Here is a 12,500-nt window from a genome sequence, read left to right as displayed (position 1 = left end):
TGATACTTCTTTGTCTAGTATGTTTCTCTTTCCTTAAACTATACGCCTTCACTTCCTAATTATTCGGCCAATATTCATACAAATGTAACTGAACTTGACCTTTATATAATGTATTTCTCGTTTACACATATGAATCATATACATTAGTATGAAGGCTGTATCTGATTACAAATGTTTGTGTTAATATGCCCTTCTTATATTTTACAGGTTAATGAGTGTTTAAGCCTTAGTCTAGGTATAGTATCTGGAATTTATTTAAAAAAAAAAAAAAAAGTTTCTGAACGTGAAAAAATAGCATTTCCCGATGCCAAGGCGTTCACTGGATGTTTGGTCATTAGCCACTCTAATTTTTTTCCTTTACTAATACCGTAAGTTTTGTTGGGAATCAATAGTTTGCTGTTCCTCACTAAGCTATCCAGTTTTACAGGTAATCGAATTCCAGGCATTTTCAAACACGCCTGCAGCTTTACTCAGGACCAAAACACCTGTTTCTTTGATGCCATCAGGTTCTTTATTCTAACGGTTGGTCGGGTATAGCAGCAATTCCTACGCTGATCTCTTCGACCTGAAGCTAAATTGTTTGGAAGCAGGTAATGGATTTTGGGAAAAAAAATAAATCCTGTTCGTTCAGGATTCGTGTTTTTTACCCAACGTAGAGAGCAGGGAAATGGGGCCTAGTTTTCGAACAAATCCTTGTTTTTATCTTGGTACCCTGCTGCTAACGCTCGATATTTACACATTTCTAACATCTTTTGCTGGTCAAGAAGCTTTTGCGATCTTGGTGAAAGAGGTGCAGTCAGTTGGATTGGTATAGCTGCTGAAGTACGATAATATGTGTGTGTGTGTGTGTGTGTGTGTGTGTGTGTGTGTGTGTGTGTGTGTGTGTGTGTGTAGGTGTATATGTATATACATATATATATATATATATATATATATATATATATATATACATATATCGATACGGATATATTTATATATTTTTATATATTTATACATATGTATATATATTTATATATATATTTTTTTTTTATTCACACACACACACACACACACACACACACACACACACACACACACACACACACACACACATACACATACACACACACACACACACACATACATACACACACACACACATACACACACACACACACACACACACACACACACACACACACACACATACACACACATACACACACATATTCACCACCTACTTTTGAGGACCATGGAGCAATACAAAAATATGACGCAGAAGTAAACTGAATTTTATCTCACCTACAGTACCAACATATAATTCTCTGTCACATAATAATAAATTAGAATCTTTCCACAGACACACATACACACACACACAGACAGGTCCTTTTTGGCATCCATTTTCTCATCACCCTCTTTTCTTTGTTAATTCACATAACACACACACACAAACTGATACATACACACACACATATATATATATATATATATATATATATATATATATGTGTGTGTGTGTGTGTGTGTGTGTGTGTGTGTGTGTGTATGTGTGTGTGTGTGTGTGTGTATGTGTGTGTATGTGTGATATTGAGAGAGGGGAAGAGAGGACGCAGCTGCTGACTGCTCCACACATTTACTCGATTTTTAAAACAAATTATACAGTGCTGAAGCCTAGGACGGTCAAGGAAGTGACGTAAATATCCAGTAAATGGTTCAGTGCTGCCAGTTAATCACATTTAATTTGTTCCTTAGAGATATTTACATACTTCATGTTTTTTGGTTGCCTCCACCCCTATAACGTGTAATAGCTCGAGGGGCGCAAGAATGAAGGCAGCAGAAGCTCTGTCCGAATTCCCTGATAAAGTTATTCAAAAGAAGACAGAATATGCATGTGCCCGCCTTTTTCTTGCAATTCCTTTACAGGCCAACACGGGGCACTCTCACATACAGTCTAACACATAGACAAAAATCCAAGAAGAGTTATCGCTAAACTTGCCGATAGTGATATAAAAGGTGCAGTAAGTCTGACTCCAGCTTGTCTATGCCACCCGATACAAATTTACCCGCTGCCAATTTACCCACAGTTGTGAATTCCTTTTCCTTGGGTATCGCACCAGGGACTGATTTTAAGAATTTACTAATTCGTGGCACAGGTGCTGCAGGTGAAACTCTTAAGAGGATATTACAGTGTTTGTTAACATGGTGTAGCGTGATGAAATCCCAGATTTTGCATGTGTTTGCTTCTTTATGTACTCCTCCTAAGAAGAATGGTGGCATAGGACCCTCGCTGCGAGCAACACTTTTAGACACCTCGTAACACAGGTCGGCACGAGGCCTGTCGCAAAAGGCCATTTAGGCCGATCCAACTTGGCTTTGGAATAACAGGCGACTGTGAAGCAGCAGTGCACGCAACCCGTTCATATATAAATAGGTGCCAAAAAGAAAAGCATTCTCATCAAAATTAACATGAAAAATGCTTTCTGAGACATTTTCCTGAGGGCAGCAAAGGAGCAAATACCATGCTTATTTCGCCTCCTCTGGCAGGCCATTCAGAGTTCTCTTACCACTTTAATAGTGAGCCTTTACTGCAATCCGCAGTAAAGGCCTTGGTTTTCATTAAAAATTGCTTTCCCATCCCTAATTGTAGTGAATATTACGCCCATGGCCTTTTTTGTACATATCCAACTCTTGCAACTCATTGATGATACTTTACAGAGAGCAGTCACGGCTTTATGCAATGTCAATTATGATGCTAACAATTTGAAACAAGTCACTCTCCCTGTCAGTCATGAGGGTCTTGGGATTCGGAAGGTGACAGACATAGCTGCTCCTACTTTTATATTCTGCTATAGCGCCACTGCAAACTTTACTGAGCTGATACCTCCGCAGACTTCGTCTGCCTCGTCCTTTGAAGACTTGGCAGAAGCAGTGAGTTTTTGGAGAGATTATAGCAGATTAAATGGGGACCCGATCTCTACCCAAATGTCTAAACAAAAGGCAAGGGATTTTAAATCAGCCAAAATTTGGACGAAGCGAATCATTTCTCCAGAGCTCGCCTATAAGCCGCTGTTCAGCCCGAAGGTGGACCGTGGTTGCATGCGACCCCCATACCCTCTATGGGAACACACCTCGACGGTGACACCCTCCGTTTCGCTATCGCTCAGAGGGTCGGTGCATCCGTATGCCATCCACATAAGTGCAACTGTGGAAGTCAAATCGACGGCCTTGGGCCCTGTCCTGTATGGTCAGTGCTGGACGATTACCCAGACACTCTGCTCTCAGTGATATCAAGATATAACTGCAGATTGCGGGGAACGAACGGCATGACAGTCTTTCCCGTCCATAAAGAGTAAATGCTTGCTCTGTACAGACACTTTCAGAAAAAAACACACATCATCTCGTGTGCTTAGCCATTCGAAACTACAGGTGTTTTGAGTCTTCCACTCACGCAGTATTGGAAGACATCGGCCGCAAATAACGGCCGAATCCAACGAGTCCAAAGAAACTCTGTGGTTAAAGCAAAGACTGAGGTCAGCCATCGACCGAGGCAATGCTTGACCAACTTAAGGCAGGACAACTTTTTATATGATATATTTTAAGTCTGTTTGTTTATTGGTTAAAGGCCATAACCAGCAGCGTTGTTGGGACTGGTGATTGTACATTCCGTTGCCTGCATTTTTTCACACACACACACACACACACACACACACACACACACACACATGTATATATATATATATATATATATATATATATATATATATATATATATATATATATATACATATACATACAACATATATATACATATATATAACATATATATATATATATATATATATATATATATATATATATATATATATATACATATACATACAACATATATATACATATATATAACATATATATATATATATATATATATATATATATAAATATTTATATATATATATATATGTATATATATACATATATATATATATATATATATATATATATATATATATATATATATATATATAACATATACATATATGTGACACAAACACACACACACACATACACACACATGCATGGGTGTGTGTATATATATATATATATATATATATATATATACATATATATTCTTTATAATATATATATATATATATATATATATATATATATTCATATATACACATATATATATTAAACATAAATATACACATATATACATACATACATAAATATACACACACATGTATGTATACATGCACACATGCATACATACACACACATATATATACACATATACATATATGTGTGTGGGCATATACATACATACAGTACATATACACACACGCACACGTACACATGTACGCATAAACACAGACACACACATTTGATATCAGTATGTATATATATATATATATATATATATATATATATATATATATATATATATATATATATATGTACATGTACATATATGTGTATATATCTCTCTCTATATTTACATTTATACAAATATACATATATATCTCTATATATAATTATATGTATGTACATATATATTTATATACATAGACACATATATACATTTATATGTTTCTATATATATATATATATATATATATATATATATATTTATATGTATATATATATATATATATATATATATATATATATATATATATATATATGTATATATTTTTTTTAACAGCCACTCCTTCCACTGCAGGACATAGGTCTCTCTCAATTCACTATTGAAAGGTTATATGACAGTGCCACCCTTGCCTGATTGGATGCCCTTCCTAATCAACCGCGGTTCGGCGTGCTAACACTTGTGCCACGGCGGTGACTTCCCCTACGACACCTGCGTTTGACTTCTCAATACGATATGTCGTTTTCTTGGCCTTCGAGCCAATAGTCAGAGCGCAGGCATTTTTACGACTGCAGCGACGGGACCACGCGGCGGTCATATATATGTGTATATACATACATACATACACATACACACGCATACTCGCACACACACAAATATATATATATATATATATATATATATATATATATATATATATATATATATATATATGAACCGTATTCATGTTGACAAATGTAGAAAAGGTATGAATTATATATATATATATATATATATATATATATATATATATATATATATATATATATTTGTGTTTGTGTGTGTGTGTAAATACACACACACACATATATACATAAGTACATGAATATATGAATAACCATGGATAACCAAACACACACACATACACACGCACACGGTCACGCACACACTCACACTCATACATATGTGTTTATGTATGTGTGTATGTGCATATATGTGTATATATCTGTCTATATATACACACACATGCATGTGCCTGTGTATATGTGTGTATACACATATACACAGTTTTTGTGTATATATATGTGTGTGTATGTATATATATATATATATATATATATATATATATATTATATATGCATGTGTATGTGTATATATATATATATATATATATATATATATATATATACATATACATATGTATAAACACACACACACACATATATATACAGATATATACATATCCACAAACATACATATATGTGTGGGTGTGTGTATGTATGTATATATATACATATACCTACATACATATATACTTATTTATGTATATGAATAACCAGTAAATGTATTTGGCAGATCATATATATACACATTAATATATATACCATATATATGTATGTATATAATATATATATATATATATATATATATATATATATATATATATATATATATATATATATACATACATAAATATATATACCATATATATATGTATATATATGAAAGATGGAATAATGCAATACCGCATTGATATAGATACATAACAATCCTCCCTGACCTGGCCTCGAACCTAGGTCACTCCTGGTATGAGACCGGAGGCCAGTAGATAGGTAATGTCTATGGAGTTAGTTAGATCCTAGTTGCACACACCTTTTAGTGGGTCGTGTGGCATGGTTGGTTTAGTACTGGCCCTCCGGTCTCATACCCGGAGTGACCAAGGTTCGAGGCCAGGTCAGGGAGGATTGATATGTATCTATATCAATGCGGTATTGCATTATTCCATCTTTCTTATATATACACCTCAGGATATCTGCCTTCGGTTTCGAATTTCTAAATCAATTTCCACCGAGTGCCCGCGGGGAGTGTGCGTAAAACCTCGCTACCATTACTCATGTATGAGTAGATAGGTAATGTCTACATACCCGGAGTGACCTAGGTTCGAGGCCAGGTCAGGGAGGATTATGTATGTATATATATATATATATATATATATATATATATATATATATATATATATATATATATATATATATATATATATATGTATATATACATATATATGTATATATATATATATATATATATATATATATATATATATATACACACATTCACATATGTCCGCATACATACATACATTTTTTTTTTTTTCATTTGTATTTTCCCAGAATTTTCTTCATATATGATATGATGGATTATTGCATAATTCATTATCTCGTGGGTTGATTGGTTTTGTGATACTTCAGGCTTAAACATTGTGTTTGATATGACAGTAGGTTTATTATATGAAATTGTAACCTGGTGGACATTATTTTTTACGCTCTCACACACACACATACATGCACACACGCATGATACATGCGTACATAAATGCATACACTTACAATTGCACACACTCATGGTTTTGCAAATGTTCAATTAGTCTTACTTAGATACGACAGCTGCCTTGTTTTTCAGTCCGTGCAAGGTCAAAGGCTATGGGAGTTTACTCTCTACGAACCAATTCACTGCCTTGTGGCATCTATAAGATGAGAAAGGCTTCGGGAGTCAACCCTGAGGAAGAATCCTGTGCCGTCCCTGGTGCCAAACCGTATCGGTCTATGCCGTTCCTTTGGATCCATCAGCTGCGCGGAGAGAGGGAGCATTGCTCTTCACATTCTTTTGCCAAGGCATTGACTCAACCTGTACGGGAGAGGGTAGGGAGAATAATGCCATAGTCGACTTCGATTAATGGTGGCCTTATATATATATCCATATATATATGTACATATCTGTAATATAATATATATATAAATATATATATATATATATATATATATATATATATATTATATATATATATTATATATATATATATATATATATATATATATATATATATATATATATATATATACTGTATACATTTATACATACACACACACACACACACATGTATATACACATTTACACATATATATATAGATATGATTTATGCCCACCTAGGCAATGGCCTCCAAGTTTCGGCAGAGGGCTTTCCCATTATTGCATGGGTAACAGCTTGCTCTTCACATTCTTTTGCACAGGCATTGACTCTATTTATACGGGAGAGGGTAGAGACAATAATGCCATAGTCGACTTCGATTGATGTTAGCCTCAATATATATATATATATATATATATATATATAATATATATTTATATATTCTTATATACTGTGTACAGGGTTTGGTGATGATTTCCCTTATTTTGTTTGTCTTGTGTGCGAAGTGTGAGAGTGCGTGCGTGCTTGTGTGCGTCAGTGAACCATTTGGTTTACCCGGACGACCCATTTCCCTTGCTTCGAACCCGAAGAAAGCCATGGTCGGTGGTCGCCGTTATATGGTCAGCCACTTGGCTCCGAACTCCACACCGATAAGCATTGTATGTATACCTTTATATTTATATAGTTATTTTTATTATGAAAATTATAAGTGTTAATCAAATGTGACAAATGAAACAAGTGATTTATTGTCAAATGGTTTTCACTTTCAGCCTCCTTAATCTAGGTATAAAGTGGACTGATCTCTGGCCGCATTACGTGTCTGCAAACCGTGCCCGTGTACTCTGGCTGCATAGAATATTGTGGCAGTATATCGTGGCTGCATTTGAGTATCGGGCTGTAATATCACGGTCCACAGAATCCTGGGCCGTATGACCCCGGACCACTTGACCCAGGCTGAAATAGTGCTTATAAGATTTTCTTTTGATTCTTTTGACGTGTGAATAAGACTTGTGTGAATATATATGAAAATATATATATATTTAAGAAAGTATTGAATTTGTCTATTTCCTTTGAACCAATCTATCCCCCAGAGGATATAAATAAAAAGAACAAGAGGTTAGCTCATGATATCTGGAGAGAATTTGATACAATAATTCAAATGACTAGAAACCTCTGACATACCGAAATATATATATATATATATATATATATATATATATATATATATATGTGAATATATATATATATATATATATATATATATATATATATATATATATATATATATATATGTGAATATATAAATATATATACATATACTATATACATTTATACATACATATACACATGTGTATATATATATATATATATATATATATATATATATATATGAAAGATGGAATAATGCAATACCGCATTGCTATAGATGTATAACAATCCTCTCTGACCTGGCCTCGACCCTAGGTCACTCCGGGTATGAGACCGGAGGGCCAGTACTAAACCAACCATGCCACACGACCCACTAAGAGGAGCGTGCAACTAGTATCTAACTAGCTTCCATAGACATTACCTGTCTACTCATATATGAGTAATGATAGCTAGGTTTTACACACACTCCCCGTGGGCACTCGGTGGAAATTGATTTAGAAATTCGAAGCCGAAGTCAGATACTGAGGTATATATATGAAAGATGGAATAATGCAATACCGCATTGCTATAGATGTATAACAATCCTCCCTGACCTGGCCTCGACCCTAGGTCACTCCGGGTATGAGACCGGAGGGCGAGTACTAAACCAACCATGCATTATTCAATCTTTCATATATATACACCTCAGTATCTGACTTCGGTTTCGAATTTCTAAATCAATTTCCACCGATTGCCCATACTCAGGTAATTGGCCTCTTGGGTCAGGTCTTTGAAATTAGTTCATGATTATAAGGTTCTATTATTTGCATTATGAATGTGGTGGGAGAGTTCAGCATCGTCCTCCTAATGTCTGCGAATAGCGACCGGACATACCGCGAGAAAATTAATCGAAATGGCTGAAATATTACTCCTCATTTTCGTTTCTAATCCTCACTGGAAAGGAATGGCATTTGTGAATGTTCTTGGTTGGATACCAACTGAAATTCTTAAATATTTTATATTCTATCATGATACAAGTCTTGCCATGGCACGAATTACGAAAATGGTTATATATATGACCCCCAATGACCAATCTACTACCTTTTTTCAATAGTGAAATGTAAATTATAGTCATCTGTCTTTTTTTCGCACAAACACACGCACGCGCGCACACACACACACGCGCTCCCACCCATCCAGACACACCCACACACACACACTCAAAGCAGTATCTAATTGTAACAGAAAAATCTTACCTTAAACAACTCTTCCGGTCTGTTATCTTCCTCCAAAATCATCGCAACTACCTCAAGATCAAAAGAAGCTAGAAATATGCAAATTCACGAGAGCTGTACCAGCGTTGCACCGTTTCCCTTTTCTGTAGACTGGGTAAAACATGTAACCACAGCAAATAGTTTTCCCTCGAAATCCATTACCAGCTTCCAAACGATTTAGCTTCGGGTCAAGGAGATCAGCGTAGGAATTGCTGCCAAAGCAGACCTAACATTTGGATAAAGAACACAAAGATGTTCACTACAACAAAGCTATTGGTAGTTCGTAGATTTCTTCATGGACTACGCATTCAGTGAAAACCACTATTTTGGAAAGTGTTACTGACTTATTATATACATGCTTAGTTTACTCCTTTAGCACCACCTTACATCTAATGCCTTGACATACGCTCTCGTTTAAAATGTAAATGATAGGAAAGCATAACTAGTGTCAGTATGTGTGTGTGTGTGTACGGTTGAAGATTGGGAAATCTTGTCGTGAAATCCAAGTCTTCATAGATTATTACTTTGAAACGCCGAAGGACAATCTGTAAATCTGCTGAGTAACGAAACATGCGGCTTTCAGCGAGCAGGTCCTTACCTCAGATTTTTCCTCAACCTTTAATTTCATTTCTTCTTCGGCCCCACACATCCTTGAGCGTTTAAACTTTCTTATCAAACTTTGAAGTTTTCTTTCAGTATATCTGCTTTTCGTCCGATTTCAGTATCTTTGTTATCACTTCCTCTATATCTTGCTTGAATCCATTCATTTTCCTGCAGGGTAGAATTACAGTTTAGGTGTTGATTTCCACGTTATATATAGTTCCTGCTCATATCTTGCAACGTCTCCTGGGTTGCACTGCCACCGGTAACAGATTAATGAAACACCGCGCTCGCTTTCTCCTGAACACTCATGCTTGAGGGCTTTTGCTCCGGTAATTACTCATTATCTGTGTTTCATATTTCAAAAGGAAATAATTACAGGTTGAAATTTCACGTGGAAAGAAAAAGAAAAGAAATAAATTGAAAGAAAAAAAGGGAAAAAAGAAAAGAAAGAAAAGAAAAAAAAGAAAGGAAAAAAGAAAAGGAAAAGAATAGAAAGAAAGAAAACAGGATGGAAGAAAGAAAAAATACTCATATATAGATAGATAGATAGATAAACGATCCAGCCTGTCACAGCATTGTAGGCTTTCCGTTATCAATCATCCGTTATGATTCCTTTCTTGCCATCTTGTATGATTAAAAGATAATGATAAAGAGGTGTAGTTGCACTAACCCGTGGTTGTGTGACTGGCAGGGCGAATGCAAAACCCCTAGGTTGTTGGGGTCATGTAAATGCACATTTAAAGACCCATAAATCAAAAGAATTTCGTGGATAGTGTAAGGATTTTCATTTTACATGGTTTTGAAATATTTTCGTGATAATCAGAGAGAAAATTGCTAAAGAACAAACTGAATTACAAAGGTTTGCAAAGAGATTTGTGAGTGACTGACATGTTTATTAACTTAGAAAACAACTACATGACGTGAAGTGAAAATATGACTTTAAAATCAAATTTATGGTCATAGGAAATATATTAAAACAATAAAACTACAGGAAACAAAAACACAAATCAATATATTTGATTATTTTTCATTGGGCATTTTGCTTTTATTAATGCAAGTGTTCTTGTGTATCCAGTAATAGGGAGATTACCAGAGATATTACACAGTAATTGCTGTGCGAATGAAAATTGGATAACTATTCTCTGTATCCATAATACTTACATCAACAAGGGGAAAGCAAAACGTTTGTTTCGATAAATTGGTAACTGAAAAAAATCTGGAATACATTTCTTCATGTACCGGAAGGAAGTTTGAATATTGGTGTCCAAACCAGTCTACTAATGAAAATAACAAAAAGATGATAAATTATTTAATTTTCATTTGAATATCATGTTTTTCTTTACTGTTTTCAAACATAATTATTGTAGAAGGGAAAGAAGAACGGGAGGTGAATTAAGAGATTCTGAAATTGTCACATGAATTTATATATATATATATATATATATATATATATATATATATATATATATAGTCTTATGAATGCATTATATATACAAGTCACATTTGTATGTATTAAAAGAACGCAGTTTGGTGAATTTGTAGTGTGGTGTGGTTTATAAGATATGAGAAATGATTATAAATACAGTCACCTTTCGTATCATTATTCACAAAAGAGAACCGTCGTGATCATGGTAACTTTAAATGATGATGCTGTTGTGAGGGATGATATCACACGCAAACAAACGAGAAAATCCTGTGATGCTGCAAGGAGCAGAAAGTAAGTCTTACTACCATTTGTCTGCAATTTAAGAAATCGTAGGACCTAATAGCAATTATGAAGAAATAGCGTCGCACCTAGGAATATTTTCCTCTCTTAAAAACTGCCATTGTACATGTTTGATTACTGTTAAGAAGCATCTGTTCATTTAGTTTAGATAATTACTACTCGTACATAGAAAACGACGCCATGGTAAATATTCTTGTCCAATTTCATAGCAAGACTCCGGTCATTTCACCTATAACAATTGCTCGTGTTAATAATAGTTTCTCTGACTACAAAAGTTCTGACGTTAGTTATTCCTTCCTGTCAGTTAGATCTTGTTGGATTTCACGACAAGCTTTCTCAATCTTCAACCACACACACATTGACACTAGTTATACTTTCCTATCATTTAACTTTAAACGAGAGCGTATGTCAGGGAGTTAGATGTAAGTGGTGCTGAAGTAGGAATAATCAAGGATGTATATAATAGGTCAGTAATACCTTCCGAAATAGAGGTTTTCACTGAATGCGTAGTCCTTTATGAAATCCACAAACCACCAGTAGGTTTGTTGTAGTGAACTTCTTTGTGTTTTTATCCCAGTGTTAGGTCTGCTCTGTCAGCAATTCCTACGCTGATCTCCTTGACCCGAAGCTAAATCGTTTGGAAGCTGGTAATGGATTTCGGGGAAAACTGTTTGCTCTGGTTACAGGTTTTTATCC

This window comes from Penaeus chinensis, chromosome 8, assembly GCF_019202785.1.
Source record: "Penaeus chinensis breed Huanghai No. 1 chromosome 8, ASM1920278v2, whole genome shotgun sequence".
Classification (NCBI taxonomy): domain Eukaryota; kingdom Metazoa; phylum Arthropoda; class Malacostraca; order Decapoda; family Penaeidae; genus Penaeus; species Penaeus chinensis.
The sequence above is the reverse complement of the archived record's forward strand: the minus strand, read 5'-3'. Positions refer to the sequence as shown.